The 15,668-nt window shown below is 41.3% G+C and overlaps 2 pseudogenes; both read right to left on the minus strand.

Annotated features, from left to right (window-relative positions):
- Positions 1-228: 228 nt before the first annotated feature.
- LOC102865748 lies at positions 229-5,275 on the minus strand (annotated as a pseudogene).
- Positions 5,276-9,806: 4,531 nt separating this feature from the next.
- On the minus strand, positions 9,807-10,900 carry LOC102866155 (annotated as a pseudogene).
- Between the last annotated feature and the right edge of the window lie 4,768 nt (positions 10,901-15,668).

The following is a 15,668-nucleotide window of genomic DNA, read 5'->3' on the forward strand; positions in this document are numbered from 1 at the left end:
AGCTTTGAGACTTCAAACAGTTTTCCTACTTAATTCTGTATAGTCATTCCCTGGTCTGGCTCTCTCTCTCTCTCTCTCTCTCTCTCTCTCACACTCTCTCTCTCTCTCTCTCCTGGAGTAATTACTTTCTCATGCCCCAAGGCCTGACATTTTCTTTCTGAATAAGCCATTGTTTCCACTGTCCAGGCAGAGACAGGTCAGGGTACAACTGATGTCTGCTCCAACCTTTCACTTCAACTCTGATTCTGTCTTCTCAGTATCAGAAAATTTCCCTTTTTGAACATCTTTTCAATTCTCAGTGAACATTGAGGTCCCTTCGTTTTAACAATTCTATGTACTATTTTGGAACAAATGGAATTATTTTTATTCCATGATACAGGTCTCCCTCCCAGCCTCTGGTCTTTAACATGTTCATCTGACTTCTTTGAGAATTATGATGGTTTAAAGTTGTAGCAGGAACAGAGTTTCCATTACCTACTTTGAGTTGCTCCAATAATCTTCAATATTTCTCTTTCCTCTTTGTGTACGGTACAGTGGGGATGTCTCAGACCCTTGCCATTGTCTTCAGAAGTCATCTCTGTTATTGACTGCTCCTTATGTTTCCACGTTAAGGGACTCTCTGGATTACCTCTGCTATGGTGACAGCCAATTGGTCTTCTATTACAGGATTCCGAGTCCAGAGTAAAGACAAAAGCAGCAAGGACTGCACAGCTGGTCTCCGATTACTGTCACTCTGAACTTTAGATAGTTGCTTATTCTGTTAGGAAACTTATTACCCATTTTCAGCATGTTATTCTGGGATCCAGGACATGTCAGTTCACAGGGTGAAGAGTTTTAAAAGGCTTCTCCTAAAGGGGTCATATTCCATGTTCCACTGCAAGCAGAATTTACCATGGGCAAAAAAGGAATCCAAACACTCTAGCAGCATTGTGGAGACTTTTTCACTTGGTGAATAAAGCAATCTAATTTTGATCTTTTGGCTGGTGTTTCATCACTTTTTACTCTGTAAAACAGATCACTGTTCAAGAAGTGTCACCTCCTCAAGATAGCCCTGACAGAGTGCATGGCCAGTCACAAAACTGGATAATGGTGCAGAGAATTTTTTTTTTAGATACTCATAGCAGGATTATTTCTTACATTTCTCCCCCCTTTTAAAGTGAGACTTTAATGAAAGTTTACAGAGAACTTAGATTTGCATTCATTTATTTTTTCACATTTTCCTCCCTGCCTGCCCCAACCCCAGGTTCACTTTTCTCTTCGAAAAGAAAAAAAAAAATCTTTCATTGTTATATACTCCCCTCCCCACAAAGTCAACTTTACTATAAAGCTCTTATTCTGAATTCTTTCATGCATATAATACCTAAACATTATTCCTTTTAAACAGTTCTCTCTCATCTGTTTCAATGCAGTGTACATTATTTATTCCCTCATTTCTTAGTTTCCTCCAACTCACGCCAGTCCTGTTTTATAACAGTGGCATTATGCAGTATTTGTCCTTTTGTGACTGAGATATTTCACTCAGCAAAATGTCCTCTAGGGTCACCCATTTTATATAGTATTTCATGAATTCCTTGTTTTTCAGTGCTGCATAGTGTTCCATTGTTTGTATATAACACGGCTTCTCTAGCCATTTGTTTGATGATGGGCACTGGGGTTGTTTACAGCTCTTTGCTATTGTGAACAAAGCAACAATAAACATGAGTATGTATATATCTGCTTGGGTGGCAGTTTTGGTTTCTTTAGGGTATATTCCCAGGAGTGGAATTGCTGGGTCAAATGGTATTTCTATTTGCAACTTTTTGAGAAAGCGCCACAATGCTTTCCACAGTGGTTGCACCATTTTACACTCCCATCAACAGTGAATAAGGGTTCCAGTTTTTCCACAACCTCTCCAGCATTTATTGTTTGCTACCCTGTTGAATTTTGCTATTGTCCTGGGGTGAGGTGATATCGGTGTTTTGATTTGCATCTCAATTAGAACTAGGGATTTTGAACATCAAGTGTTTGTTTGCCATCTGAATGTCTTCTTTGGTGAAGTGTCTATTCATATCCTGTGCCCATTTTTCAATTGTTTACCTTTATCTTGTTGTGGTACTTGAGTATCCGATACATTCTAGATATAAGTCGCTTCTCAGATGTATTTCTGTCACCGAGTCCATGTTTTCCAACTACAGTATCTTTTTCTCTGTTCCCAACTTTTGCATTTCAGTCATCCATTATTATCAATGCGTCTTGATTGCATGTTTGATTGATCTCTGACTGTAAAAGTTGGTAGAAATCTTCTATTTCCTCTTCTTTGGCTCTAGTTGTTGGTGCATATATCTGAATGATAGTGGTATTCACTGGACTTCCTTTTATGCGTATGGATATTATCCTGACACTCATAATATTGTACTTCAAGACAGATCTAGAAATGGCTTTTCTAACTATGAAAGCAACCCCATTTTTCCTCACCTTTTCATCTCTGGAGTAATATATCATATGATCATCCGACTCAAAATGCCCCATGCTGTTCCATCTCATCTCACCAATGCTTAATATATCAATATTTATGTGTTCTATTTCTTCCTTACCAATATATAATTTTCCTACATTCATGGTTCTCACATCCCATGTTCCAATCACTAGTGTCTGCTTACAACTGTTCCTCTTTTTTTGTATTTCCATACTCAGTTGCCCTTTCTGACATTCCACTTGTGTTCTGTTGTACACAGGGTTTTCAGAGGTCTGCTATTTCGGAAGTGGATGGCCAATCCATCTTCCTAGTCTGTCTTAATCTGGATGTTTGGATTAGTTTTAGTGTTGTCCCTGCCCTTGGCAAAAGTATCTTGGCCCACTTATTTCTTTGTTCCACTATCCATCAAGATACCCATCCACTTTTACCCACTCTCTTCAACATCTATCTCCCATTGTCTAGCCCTTGATCTGATAGCCTATATCTAAAGCTTCCTTGGCTTTTGTAATTCCAGACACATCAGCTGCTAACAGTTTAAGAAACTGTTAAGCTGTGACCAGTCTCCTAAGTTTAGTGGTAATGTGTCCTGAACAAAGGTGATGTGTCCTGTGGAACTGGTGTGTAGATAGTTTCTTCTTGGCTCGAGGGCCACAGGCCCGAGGGCGCAACCAGGTCCCGCACAGCCTTAGGGGTCCTCTACTGTTACCTGTGTGGGTGGGGATTTTCAGCTCTGTTGTGTTGTCTTGCTCTTTCGCATGCGAAGCTTTCTTTCTGCCTTCTTTCTTTCTGCCGCGACCCACGAGTCACACGCAGCCTTGGGGGTACTCTACTGTTACCTGTGTGGGTGGGGATTTTCAGCTCTGTTGTGTTGTCTTGCTCTTTCGCATGCGAAGCTTTCTTTCTGCCTTCTTTCTTTCTGCCGCGACCCACGAGTCACACGCAGCCTTGGGGGTACTCTACTGTTACCTGTGTGGATGGGGATTTTTTGTGAAAACTATAGAACAGTATCATTGATTTCACATGCAAGCAAGATTCTGCTGAAGATTATCCAAAAACGAGTGGAACAGCACATCAGCAGAGAACTGCCAGAAGTCCAGGCTGGGTTTAGAAGGTGTCATGGTACTAAGAATATTTTAGCTAATGTTAGATGGATCTTGGCTGAAAGCAGGGAGAACCAGAGGAATGTCTTCATTTATTGTGCAAAAGCGTTTGACTGTGTGGATCATAACAAACTGTGGCTGACTCTAAGAAGAATGGAAATACCAGAACACTTGATCGTGCTAATGCAAAACCCATACTTGGACCAAGAGGCCGTTGTCAGAACAGAGAAAGGAAGCACTGTATGATTCAAAATTGAGAAGGGCATATGCCAGGAATGTGTCCTGTCTCCATACCTTTTCAACCTGTATACAAACAGATTATCCAGAGGCTGAGCTCTATGAGGAGAAATGTGACATCAGGATTGGTGGAAGATCTATCAATAATCTGCATTATGCAGATGACACAAGCTGCTTGCTGAAACTTAGGTGAATTGGAAGTGCTTGCTGCAGAGGGTCAAGGACTGCAGCCTTCAATATGGATTGAAGCTCAATGTCAAGAAGACAAAGATTCTCACCGCTGGACCAATTGGCAGCATCATGATGGATGGTAAAGAGATTGAGATTGTTCATAGCTTTAGTCTCCTTGGCTCCACAATCAGCACCAGCAGCCAGGAAATGAAAAGATGTATTGTGATGGGAAAGTCTGCTGTTAGGGACCTCTCTAAATTACTGAAGAGCAATGGTGTCTCTCTGAAGACTAAGGTGCACCCGATACAGGCCATGGTCTTTGCAATCACTTGATATGCATCAGGGAGTTGGACAATGACTAGGGAGGATAGAAGGAGAATTGATGCCTTTAAGCTTTGGTATTGGAGAAGAGTATTGAGGGTATCATGGACTGCTAAGAAAACAGATTCATCCTTAGAGAGTTAAACCGGGCTGCTCCTTGGAGGCAAGGATTCTGAGGCTTCACCTGACATACTTTGGTCATGTTGTAAGGAGAGACCGGTCCTTGGAGAGGGACATCATGCTTGGGAGGGTGGAGGGCAGGCCCTCTAGGAGGTGGATTGATTCTGAGACTCGGATAGTTGGGAGGGGTGTGTTAGAGACAGTGAGATTGGCACAGGACAGAGCAGCGTTTAGGGCTGTTGTACATAGGGTTGCTTTAAGTCACAAACAATTCGATGGTACATAACAATGACAACAACAACAATCAGACATATTATCAAATATCCCCCCCCTCCCCAGTTTGTGGCTTCCATCTTTATCCTATGGGGGAAGTGTCTTTATGTGCACAAGGACTTGATTCTTAGAAGGTCCCATTCATCTATTTTATCCACTCCTCATTGTAGATTTTTTAAGGATGTTTGGAAGACTGTTTTTGTTGTGGATTAGGACTTCTAAAGTTCTTCCAATTTTTCTCTAATGAAGTGTGTAGTCCTTGGTTTTAGTCCTAGGTCCATGATCACTTTGAGTTGGTTTTTGTGTATGGAATCAGGTGTGGATCTTGTTTGAATTTTCTGCAGATGATTTTCCAATATTGTCAACTCCATTTGTTAAAAATACTATCGTTTCTCCACTTCACTAATTTAATCTCCTTTTCAAAAATCAGTTGGCCATAGGAAGATGGGCCGATTTCCGGGTACTTAATTATATTTCATTGATCTATTTGTCTGTCATTTTACCAGTACCACACTGTCTTGACCATCACAGCAGTGTAATAGGATTCGAAGTCAGGGAGTGATATGTCTCCAACTGCGTTTCTCTTTTTAAGGAGTGCTTTGCTCATTTGGGGCCTCTTTCCATTCCAAATGAAACTGAAGATTGCCTTTTCCATATTGTTGAAGAATGGAACTCTCATTGGTATGTGTATTGAAATTGCAGTGAACGTGTAAATTACCTTTGGTAGGATTTCCATTTTTCCAGGTCTCTTTTTGATTCTTGTAATAATGTTTTGTAATTTTCTTTAAATAAATACTTTGTTCTTTCTGGTTAGATTTACTTCCAAGTACTTAATCTTGTGATTAGCTATTATGAAGGGCATTGTTTTCCTTAGCTCTAGTTCTGTATTCTCTTTGTCACCATAGAGAAATCCAATTGATTTTTGTATGTTGATCTTGTATCCTGCCACTTTGCTGAATTGGTCAACTATGTCCAGTAGTCTTCTTGCTGAGTCTTCAGGGTTTTTTAAGTATATCATCTGCATATAGAGATAATTTTACCTTCTCTTTGCCAATTAGGATGCCTCTTATTTTCTTCTCTTGTCTTACTGCTATCACTAAGACTTCCATTATAATATTGTATAGAAGAGGTGATAGTGGACAGCCTTGCCTAACTCCCGTTCTCAAAGGGAATGTCTTTATTCTCTCTCCATTGAGAACAATATTGATTCTTGGGTTTGCATATATACTTTTCACTGTGTTGAGGAACTTTCCCTCTATTCCTATTTTGTTGAATGTTTTAATCAGGAAAGGATGCTGGATTTTGTCAAAGGCCTTTTCTGCATCAATTGATAGGATCATATGATTTTTGTTCTTTGCTTTGTTAATGTGAAGAATTACATTGATTGTTTTTCTATATTGAACCATCCTTGTGTGCCTGTTATGAACCCCCCTTGGTCATGGTGAATTATTTTTTTTTGTATCATTGAATTCTATTGTTGTTGTTGTTGTTATGTGCCATCGAGTCACTTGCGACTCATAGCGAGCTCTAAATGCTGTTCTATCCTGTGCCAACCTCACCGTCTCAAATACACTCTTTCCCACCACTCCACTCACAGAATTGATCCATCTCATCTTGGGTCTTCCTCTCCTGCACCGTCCCTCCACTCTCCCAAACAAGATGTCCCTCTCCACGGACCAGTCCTTCCTTGCAACATGCCCAAAGTATGTCAGATGAAGCTTCAGAATCCTTGACTCCAAGGAGCATTCTGGCTTCACCCTCTCCAGGACAAACCTGTTTGTTCTCCTAGCAGTCCATGCTATATTCAACACTCTTTTATTCATGATTTTTGCATCTATGTTCATGAGAGATGTTGGCCTATAGTTTTCTATTTTGGTGGTGTCTTTACCTGGCTTTAATAGCAAGGATATGTTTGCTTCAAAGAATGAATCTGGGATAATTCCATCTTTTTCTATTTTCAAAAATAGTTTATGCCAAATTGGTGACAGTTCTTCTCTGAATGTTTGAAAAATTCACTTGTAAAACCATCTGGTTCATGGATTTTTCTGGCTGGAAGTTGTTTTATGACCTTTTTCATTTCTTCCTTTGTAATGGGTCTGTTCTGGTGTTCAATTTCTATTTGTGTCAGTTTATGTAGGTTGTGAATTTCTAAGTATTTGTTCATTTTCTCTGGGTTTTCATATTTGTTTTAGAGTAGTTTTTCCATAATATTCCTTTGTTAGGCTTTTTATTTTAGTTGATTCTGTTGTGACATTGCCCATTTCATCTTCTATTAGGATTATTTGTCTCTTTTCCTTTGTTAGTTTTGCTAGTGATTTGTCCATTTTATTGACCTTTTCTAACAACCAACTCTTAGTTTTGGTTCTGGCAAATTTAACTATGATATGTATTGGTGTTTTCACTTTGAGGTATAATCTATATGGTGTTCATTCAGCTTCTTGAATATATATTCTCTCATTCTTTATTATGCCTGCAAAGTTTTCTTCTAGTAATTCTTCCATAACTTTTTCAGTGCTTTTACTTGCTTCTTCCTGGTCTGGGATTCCAATGATGTGCATGCTATATCTCTTGATGGTGTCCCACATTATTCTTAGTTTTCTTCTTTTTTTCTTTCTTTTTGATTCTGGGTTTTGTTTCAGCAGATCAGTGGTGACAGTTCTATCTACTATTTTTCTGGTTTTCTGTTCCATCTCTTCCACTCTGTTCATGTGTCCCTCCATCATGTTGACAACATCTGAAACATTGGTCCTCATATTTTGGATTGTGCTTTCTTATTTTTCCAGAGTCTCAGGTTATTATAGCTAATGTTAGATGGATATTGGCAGAAAGCAGTGAATACCAGAGGAATGTCTACCTGTGCTTCATTGACTATGCAAAGACTTTTGACTGTGTGGATCACAACTAGCTATGGCTGACTCTGAAAAGAATGCGAATCGCAAAACATTTGATTGTGTTAATGCGAAACCTATACTTGGACAAAGAGGCAGTTGTCAGAACAGAGCAAGGAGACTCTACATGGTTCAAAATCAGGAAGGGGGTCCATCAGGGATGTATTTTGTCTCCATACCTTTTCAATTTGTGTGCAGAACAGATCATCTGAGGTGCTGGGATGTATGAGGAGGAATGTAGCATCAGGATTGGTGGAAGAGTCATCAACAACCTGGGTTATGCAGATGACACAAACCTGCTTGTTGAAACTGAGGAGGATCTGAAGCGCTTGCTGCAGAAGGTCAAGGACTACAGCCTTCAATAGGGATTGAAACTCAACATCAAGAAAACAAAGATTCTCACCACTGGGCCAATAGGCAGCATCAGTATGGATGGTGAAGAGATTGAGATAATTAACAATTTGAATTTACTTGGTTCCACAGTCAACACTCTTGGTAACAGCAGCCAGGAAATCAGGAGATGAATTTCATTGGGAAAGTCAACTTTGAGGGACCTCTCAAGAGTACTGAAGAGCAACGATGTCAGGCTGGAGACTAAGGTGTGCCTGATCAGGGCTATAGTCTTCGCAATTATGTCCCATGCATTAGAGTGTTGGACAGTAAATAGGGATGATAGAAAGAGAATTGATGCCTTCGATCTGTGGTGCTGGAGATGAGTGTTGAATATGCCATGGACTGCTAGGGGAACAAACAAGTTTTGTCTTGGAGAGAGTGAAGCTGGAATGCTCCTTGAAGTCAAGATTTCTGAAACTTCATCTGACATACTTCGAGCATGTTGCAAGAAGGGACTTGTCCTTGGAGAGGTACATCATGTTTGGGAGAGTGGAAGGACCAAGCAGAAGAGGAAGACCCTCGATGAGATGAATTGATTCTGTGATTGGAGTGGTGGGAATGAGTGTGTTTGGAACAGTGAGGTTGGCGAAGGATAGAACAGCATTTAGGGCTCTTGCATGTAGGGTAGCTATGAGTCGCAAGCGACTCCATGGCACATAACAACAAGAACCACAACCACCTGGTTTTTGCTTGCAGTGTGAATAAGGCAATCTTCAAATTCATTTAGAATGGATAGAATCCCCAAATAAGCAAAGCACTCCTTAAAAAGTGAAACAAGATAGGAAGCATCTCACTCCCTGATTTCTTTTTCTTTTGTCCATAATTATTATTATAATTCTTTTTAAAAAAATATTTTTCAAGCAACTATGTTAGATTATTGTACATTATCGGGGGTGGGTAGGCTTGTGGTAGAAGTGATAGGGGCCTGGTTACAGGTTGTGTAGACCTGGTTCTTGCAGGGAAGGAGGTAATGTTCCCCTTCTCTAGACTTGGGATAAAGTGGCTTCCTTTCAACAAGTGGACATTCACCTTTTTCTGTCCATGGTAGTAGGGGTAAGGGCACAGGGAGAACAGGTCAGTGACATGCTTTGCCGGGGAGAACACAATGAACTGTGACTGCCTGGTCTCTGGGCACATACTGCCTTAGGTCCAAGAGGTGTGACCCTGGGCCAGGCACCTTTGCTGAGGTAGAATGGTCTGGTATTCAGCCCTGTACTGGGGTATCCACCTGGGAAGACTGAAGGACAGACTAGGAAGGGCTTAGATGGGGCCTGGAGGCTATCCAGCTGGGTCAGGAAGAAGAGGAACACAAATAGCTCTCAGCTCATGAGAAGCAATGATATGTCAGTGGGGAGCTACCACCCACCTCCTCTTTTACCCCACTCCCCAAGGGGAGAAAGAGAGGTCTCCAGACACCCTTGCCCTGAGGGATCAGATCCTGACAGAGGAGGTGGCAATGGTGAGGTACCTGGTCTGGAGATACACGGGAACAAGAGACCAGAGGCCTAATTGACCCTGCCATGAAGGACACCCGAAAGTTGAGCTCCTCACTATCTCCGTTCCAGCTCAAGAATCCCATCCATAAAGCTAAATGTCAACATGGGGTGTGTGTATGTGTGCGTGTGTGTGTGTGTGTGTGTGTGTGTGTGTGTGTGTGTGTGTGTGTGTGTGTGTGTGTGTGTGTGTGTGTGTGTGTAGGGGAAGGTGGCAGAGAGCAGAGGGCTTCCTCACCTGCTGGAGTTCCGGGGCATGCAGGAGGCCCTATGCCTAGTATGTGAGCCCAGACCAGAAGGGGTTAAAGGCACTGGCTGCCTTTTCCTCCCATTCTCTCTACATACTTCGTGAGTACTAGGAGCTGTCCTCTTCATATTCCTTTTTGGCTACTCACATTTTCTCCAGTGAAGCCAAGATGGAATCACCAATCTGCGTGTAATACAGCTGCTCCTGAGTGGCCAAGATCTTGATCTTCACATCTTTTGGGGCAAACTTCTTCACTTTACTTAGTAATTGCTAGCCAAAACTTTTGAAAAGTGTTCAACACCCCAAAAGCATGATGTTGGCAAAGAGTGTCTGGGGGAGGTCCATGTCAGACTTGTAGATGGCAAAGGCCAGCACCTCATGAAGCTCCTCACTCTCATCCCCCACCACGTCTGGCTGGAACAACAGCTCAGGGGCTCAGAACTGTGCATGTTCCACATCGAGCGTGCTGCCATCTGGCAAGGTACACTGCACCTTCTCTGTCTCTAGAGCTTTGTCCTTCTAAGGATTGATGGACAGGTAGCTGGCTTGCTCCTGGATGGTCCAGACAACTTCAAATTTGGTTAAGGTGTGAAAGTCAATGCCTTCCTTGTGCAGCAGCAGCCAGAGATACTGGGACATGTCTCAGCCAGCAATATCCACCTGCATGATAAAGTGTGGCATGACAAAGCCCTCATAGATGGAAACAGCATGAGTCACTCTATACCCCGAGTCTAAAACCACTCCTGCTGTGCGTTCTATGGCTTACACGCTGAGCACGACCCGCATGGAGATGAACAGGGGCGGCACATCGAAAGTCGCAAAGAACACCTCTGATGCCTTCTGTTCTTACTTGGGTTAAGTGGAGCCTCCCTTAGAAGAACAGGATGCTCCTTAGAGAAGGTCTGCAGGTGAATCTTGGAGTAGACGTACTACCAGATGTACTCCATGTCATTCCAGTCTCTTACCACGCCATGCTCCATGAAGTAGCAGATGGTCAGAAGGCCTTGGTGCTCCTCAGATTTTGGTCCTATGAAGAGGTTACCCTCCAGGGCTCCAACCATCACATGCATGTGTTTAGGGTGACCGACATAGTTTGGGAAACAGTACTTGGTGATCTGATCTCCCACAAAGCCAGCCTTGATCACTCCTGAGCTGTTGATGATCACCACTGGCTGGTTGGTGATCATGTTGTAGGACTCCATGGCCAGGCCAGGCCGGCCCTACCCAGCGGGTGGGCTGCAACAGTGACCAGCAGCTGGACAGGGACTGTCACTACCCGATTTCAAGTCCTACAACACTGCCATGGTGGTCAAGACAGCATGGTACTGGTACAATGGCAGACAAATAATAGAATAGAATAGAATAGAATAGAATAGAATAGAATAGAATAGAATAGAATAGAATCCAGAAATCAACCCGTCTACCTAAGGTCAACTGATTTTTGACAAGGAGATGAAATCAGTTAAGTAGGGAAACAACAGACTTTTAAACAAATGGTGTTGGCGATATTGGAAAACTATCTGCAGAAAACTCAAACAAGAACCACACCTTACTCCATACACAAAAATCAACTTAAAGTGTATCATGGACCTAGGACTAAAACCAAGGACTATAAACGTCATTAAAGAAAAGCTTGGAAGAACTCTAGAAATCCTAATCCATAACATAAACAGTCTTCCAAGCCTCCTGAAAAACCTACAACCAGGAAAGGATAAAATAGATGAATAGGAACTTCTAAGAATTAAATCTCTATGCACATCCCAAAACTTCTCCAACAGGGTAAAAAGGGAAGTCACAGACTGGGGAAAAATATTTGGTAATGACATGTCAGATAAGGGACTATATCTAGAATTTATAAAACACTTGAGCACCACAACAAGATAAAGGTAAATAATCCAATTGAAAAATGGGCACAGGATATGAACAGATGCTTCACCAAAGACATTCAGATGGCAAACAAACACTTGAAGAGATGTTAAAATCCCTAGCTCTATAAGAGATGCAAATCAAAACAACTATATCACCTCACCCCAGTAACAATAGCAAAATTTAACAGAACAGCAAGCAACAAATGCTGGTAAGGTTGTGGAGAAACTGGAACCCTTATTCACTGTTGGTGGCAACGTGAAATGGTGCAACCACTATGAAAAGCAGTATGGTGCTTTCTCAAAAAGTTGCAAATAGAAATACCATTTGACCAAGCAATTCCACTACTGGGAATATACTCCAAAGAAACCAGAACTGCCACCCAAGCAGATACATGAACACCCATGTTTATCGTGGCTTTGTTTACAATAGCAAAGAGCTGAAAACGTCCTAAGTGCCCATCAACAAACAAATGGATAGAGAAGCTGTGGTATAGTCACACAATGGAATACTATGTGGCATTGAAAAACAAGAAACTCATGAAATATTATACAAAGTGGGTCACTCTGGAGGACATTATGCTGAGTTAAATATCTTGGTCACAAAAGGACAAATACTGCATAGTGCCACTGTTATAAAATGGGATTGACAATGGGGTTGGAGGGAGACTGAGACGGAGGAGATGAATTAAGTATACTGCATTGAAACAGATGAGGGAGAGACTGTTTAAAAGGGATATATCATTAGGTATTGTCGTGACAGGAGTCCAGAAAAAAAGGCCACATAGCAGAGTGGTCTTGGGGGAAGAAATTGTATAACAATGAAAAAAATTATTCTTTTACTTTTCAAAGGGAAGAGTGAACTGGAGGAGAGGAGTGGGGAGGGAGAAAAGTGCAACAATGAATGAATGGAAATCTAAAGTCTCTGTTAACTTTGATTAAAAGTAATAATAATAATAATAAATAAAAAACCCCTTGTCTTTCACCCATTGAAAATATTCAAATATTGTCCTTTTGAATTCTGTGTCATAAAGTTCCATCAGACTTACTGGCTTCAGAAAATCCATTGATACTCTGTCACTTTTTGGGAGTGATATCTTCCTTTGGGCTTGTGTAGGGTATGAGATAGCCTGCTTCTTATGTGACATTGCTGTGGTAGAGTTTTTCATGCCTCAGGCAATAGCACGTTCTTGATCTGAAGTCACTGTTCCAGAAGAGGGAGGGACAGCTAACTTACCTGAGTTTCTTTCTGAACTTATGTCTCAAAGGAAGATTGGCTTTAGTTTGAGAGAGAAAAGGCCTGTGAAAGCAGCCTCTTCTGTCAGACAGCTGCTGCACTAGGATAGTCCCTAGACACTCTGGGTTAAATGTAGTTAATTGACTGGACATGAGGAGACACAAGGCAAGGGAAGAGATGCATGCAGGGCAGACATGCATGGAGACATGAATAGAAAACCAAGAAGACTTGGTTTTCATTTGAGAATTGGGTCTGCCACCTTACTCATGCGTCAGCTGTCACATGCCTTTCTGCTTGAGATTAAGGGGTTCCATGTGGCCCAGCCAAACAGCAGTGATTACTGCAAAGTACCACACTGAAATTCCAGCTGTCCTTCTTGCTCCTGGTCCATGTCACTCCTGGTCTGTGTTGCTTGGTGCTGAGAATTCTAACCAGCCATTTGTACATGCCAGACCTGAGCAGCTGCAGCTGATGCACACTAGACACAAAGCCGAAAGCTGTCACTGCTTCTACCACCATCACTGCCATGACCCAAACATTGTGTTTTTTAATATAATTAATTAATATTAATCAATACCTCTTATCACCACTTCTCATCAAATCCCCATTGTTGTTAATTGTTAGGTTGCCACTGAGTTGACTATTATTTATCACAACTCTAGGAACCTCTATGAACAGCTCTTAATCTTGTCCTACCTGAACCAACCTCACTGTTCTATGTCATGTCTGACCCCACTGTTGCAGTCACTGTGTCAGTCTATCTCATGCAAGGTTTTCCTTTCCTGTGCTGACCCTCCATCCTTCCAAACATGATGTCCTTCTCCAAGGACTGGCAACATGCCTAAAGTATATGAGAGTTTTAAAATCCTTGCCTCCAAGGAGCAATCTAGTTTCACACTTTCCAGGATAGACCCATTTGCACTCCTGGCAGTCTGTGTTCAGTACTGTTCTCGAGCACCACAACTCCAATGCATTGATTCTTCTGTCATTATTATTCTTGCACAGCTCTCAGATGTGTAGTATGCAACTGATAAGACAATGGCCTGGATCAGGCAAATCTTAACCTCTAGACTGACAACATTGCTCTTCAAAATAATCTTTTGATTTCCTGACTGCAAGTTCCAAGGGTGTTGATTGTGGATCCAAGCAAGATGAAATCATCAACTTTAATATCTTCTCCATATATCATAATGCTGTCTGTTGGCCCAGTGGTGAGGATCTTTGTTTTTCTTATATGGAAATGTAATGCATTTTGAAGGCTGTAGTCCTTAAACTTCTGCAGTAAACACTTCAGTTTTTCCTCAGTTTTGGTGAGCAAAAGATTGTATCATCTGTCTAATGCAGTTTCTTGATGAGTCCTTCAATCCTGATGCCATATAATTCTTCATAAAGTAAAGCCTCTTGCATGATCTGTTCAGATTGTAGATTGAAAATATATGAAAATCCCCATTACATCTTACCTATTTTTTCATCCACCCATCATCTATCCATTAATTTCTGTTGTCCTCATGGTTTTTCACCCTCCTCCCCCTCTTGCTGCACCCCCCAGTCATTCCCCTTTTGAACAGTTTTAGTAAAATATAATCAGTTTTATTCCTGTTCCTATTTGGTAATTGCAAAAGCCATATTTTCTTTTCTCAATTATTCCCAGCTTGACCTGCCCTTACCTTCTTCTCCTTTATGATGTTCTTTTACCGTACATTCTATTTCTGGCCTCCTGACTCCCCTTATCCCCTAATTATCCTCCTATTTTCACAATAACAGTTCTACACAATATTTGTGCTTTTGTAACTGAGTTATCTTACTGAACATATTGTCCTCTAGATTATCCCATGTTACATAATATTTTACAAATTCACTGTTCCTTAGTGCTGCATACTATTCTATTATATAAGTGTTCCACAGTTTCTCATTGTTGTTGCTATGAGTCATCGAATTGCTTGTGACCCATAGCAACCCTATGTACAGCAGCTCTGAACTCTTCCCTGTCCTGAGCCAGTCTCACTAATTCTGACTCACCACTTCCTATTGTCCCAGTTCTGTATTAATCCATCTAGGGTCTTCCTCTCCTGCACTATCCCTCCAACCCTTCTGAGCATGATGTTCTTCTCCAAGGACTGATCTCTCCTGGCCACTTGCCCAAAGTATGTGAGATGGAGCACATACATTATTTTTATGGGAGTTTGGGCTGTTTCCATTTTCTTACTATTGTGAATAATGCTGTTAGGAACATAGGTGTACACATAGCCATTCATGCCTTGGTTTCCTTGAGGTATATTCCTAGCAGTAGAATAATTGGGTCATATGGAATGCTATATTCACCTTTTTGAGGAAACACTACACTGCCTTCCACAGTGGTTGTACCATTTTACAATCCAATCAGCAGTACATGACATTTCCAATCTCTGTATTTTCACCAACATTGTGTATTTTCCTCTTAAACTTTGCTATTGCTAGTGGATGCCTCATGCTGCATTTCTTTTCTTTTTTAAAAAACTTATTATTAATTTCAATGAAAATTTACAGAGACTTTGAATTTCCATTCACTCACTGTTGCTCTGTTCTGCCCTCCCATCCCAACCCTCCCCGCCTAGTATACTACCCTCTTGGAAAAGGAAATGAAAAATTCTTTCACTGTTTTACAATCTGTCCCCCAGGTCCACTCTACCATGCAGCCTTCACTTTGGACTCCTGTCATGACAAAAATCCCTAATAATTTTCCCTCTTAAACAGTTTTCTCCCTCATTTGTGTCAATGCAGTATACATTATTGAACCCATGGTATGGTGATGAAGGAAGAAGTTCAAGCTGCTTTGAAGGAAATAGCAAAAAATAAGGCCCCAGGAATAGATGGTATGCCAATTGACAT

The sequence above is a fragment of the Elephantulus edwardii genome, unplaced genomic scaffold, assembly GCF_000299155.1.
Source record: "Elephantulus edwardii isolate Elephantulus edwardi_28Jun2011 unplaced genomic scaffold, EleEdw1.0 scaffold00234, whole genome shotgun sequence".
Taxonomy (NCBI): domain Eukaryota; kingdom Metazoa; phylum Chordata; class Mammalia; order Macroscelidea; family Macroscelididae; genus Elephantulus; species Elephantulus edwardii.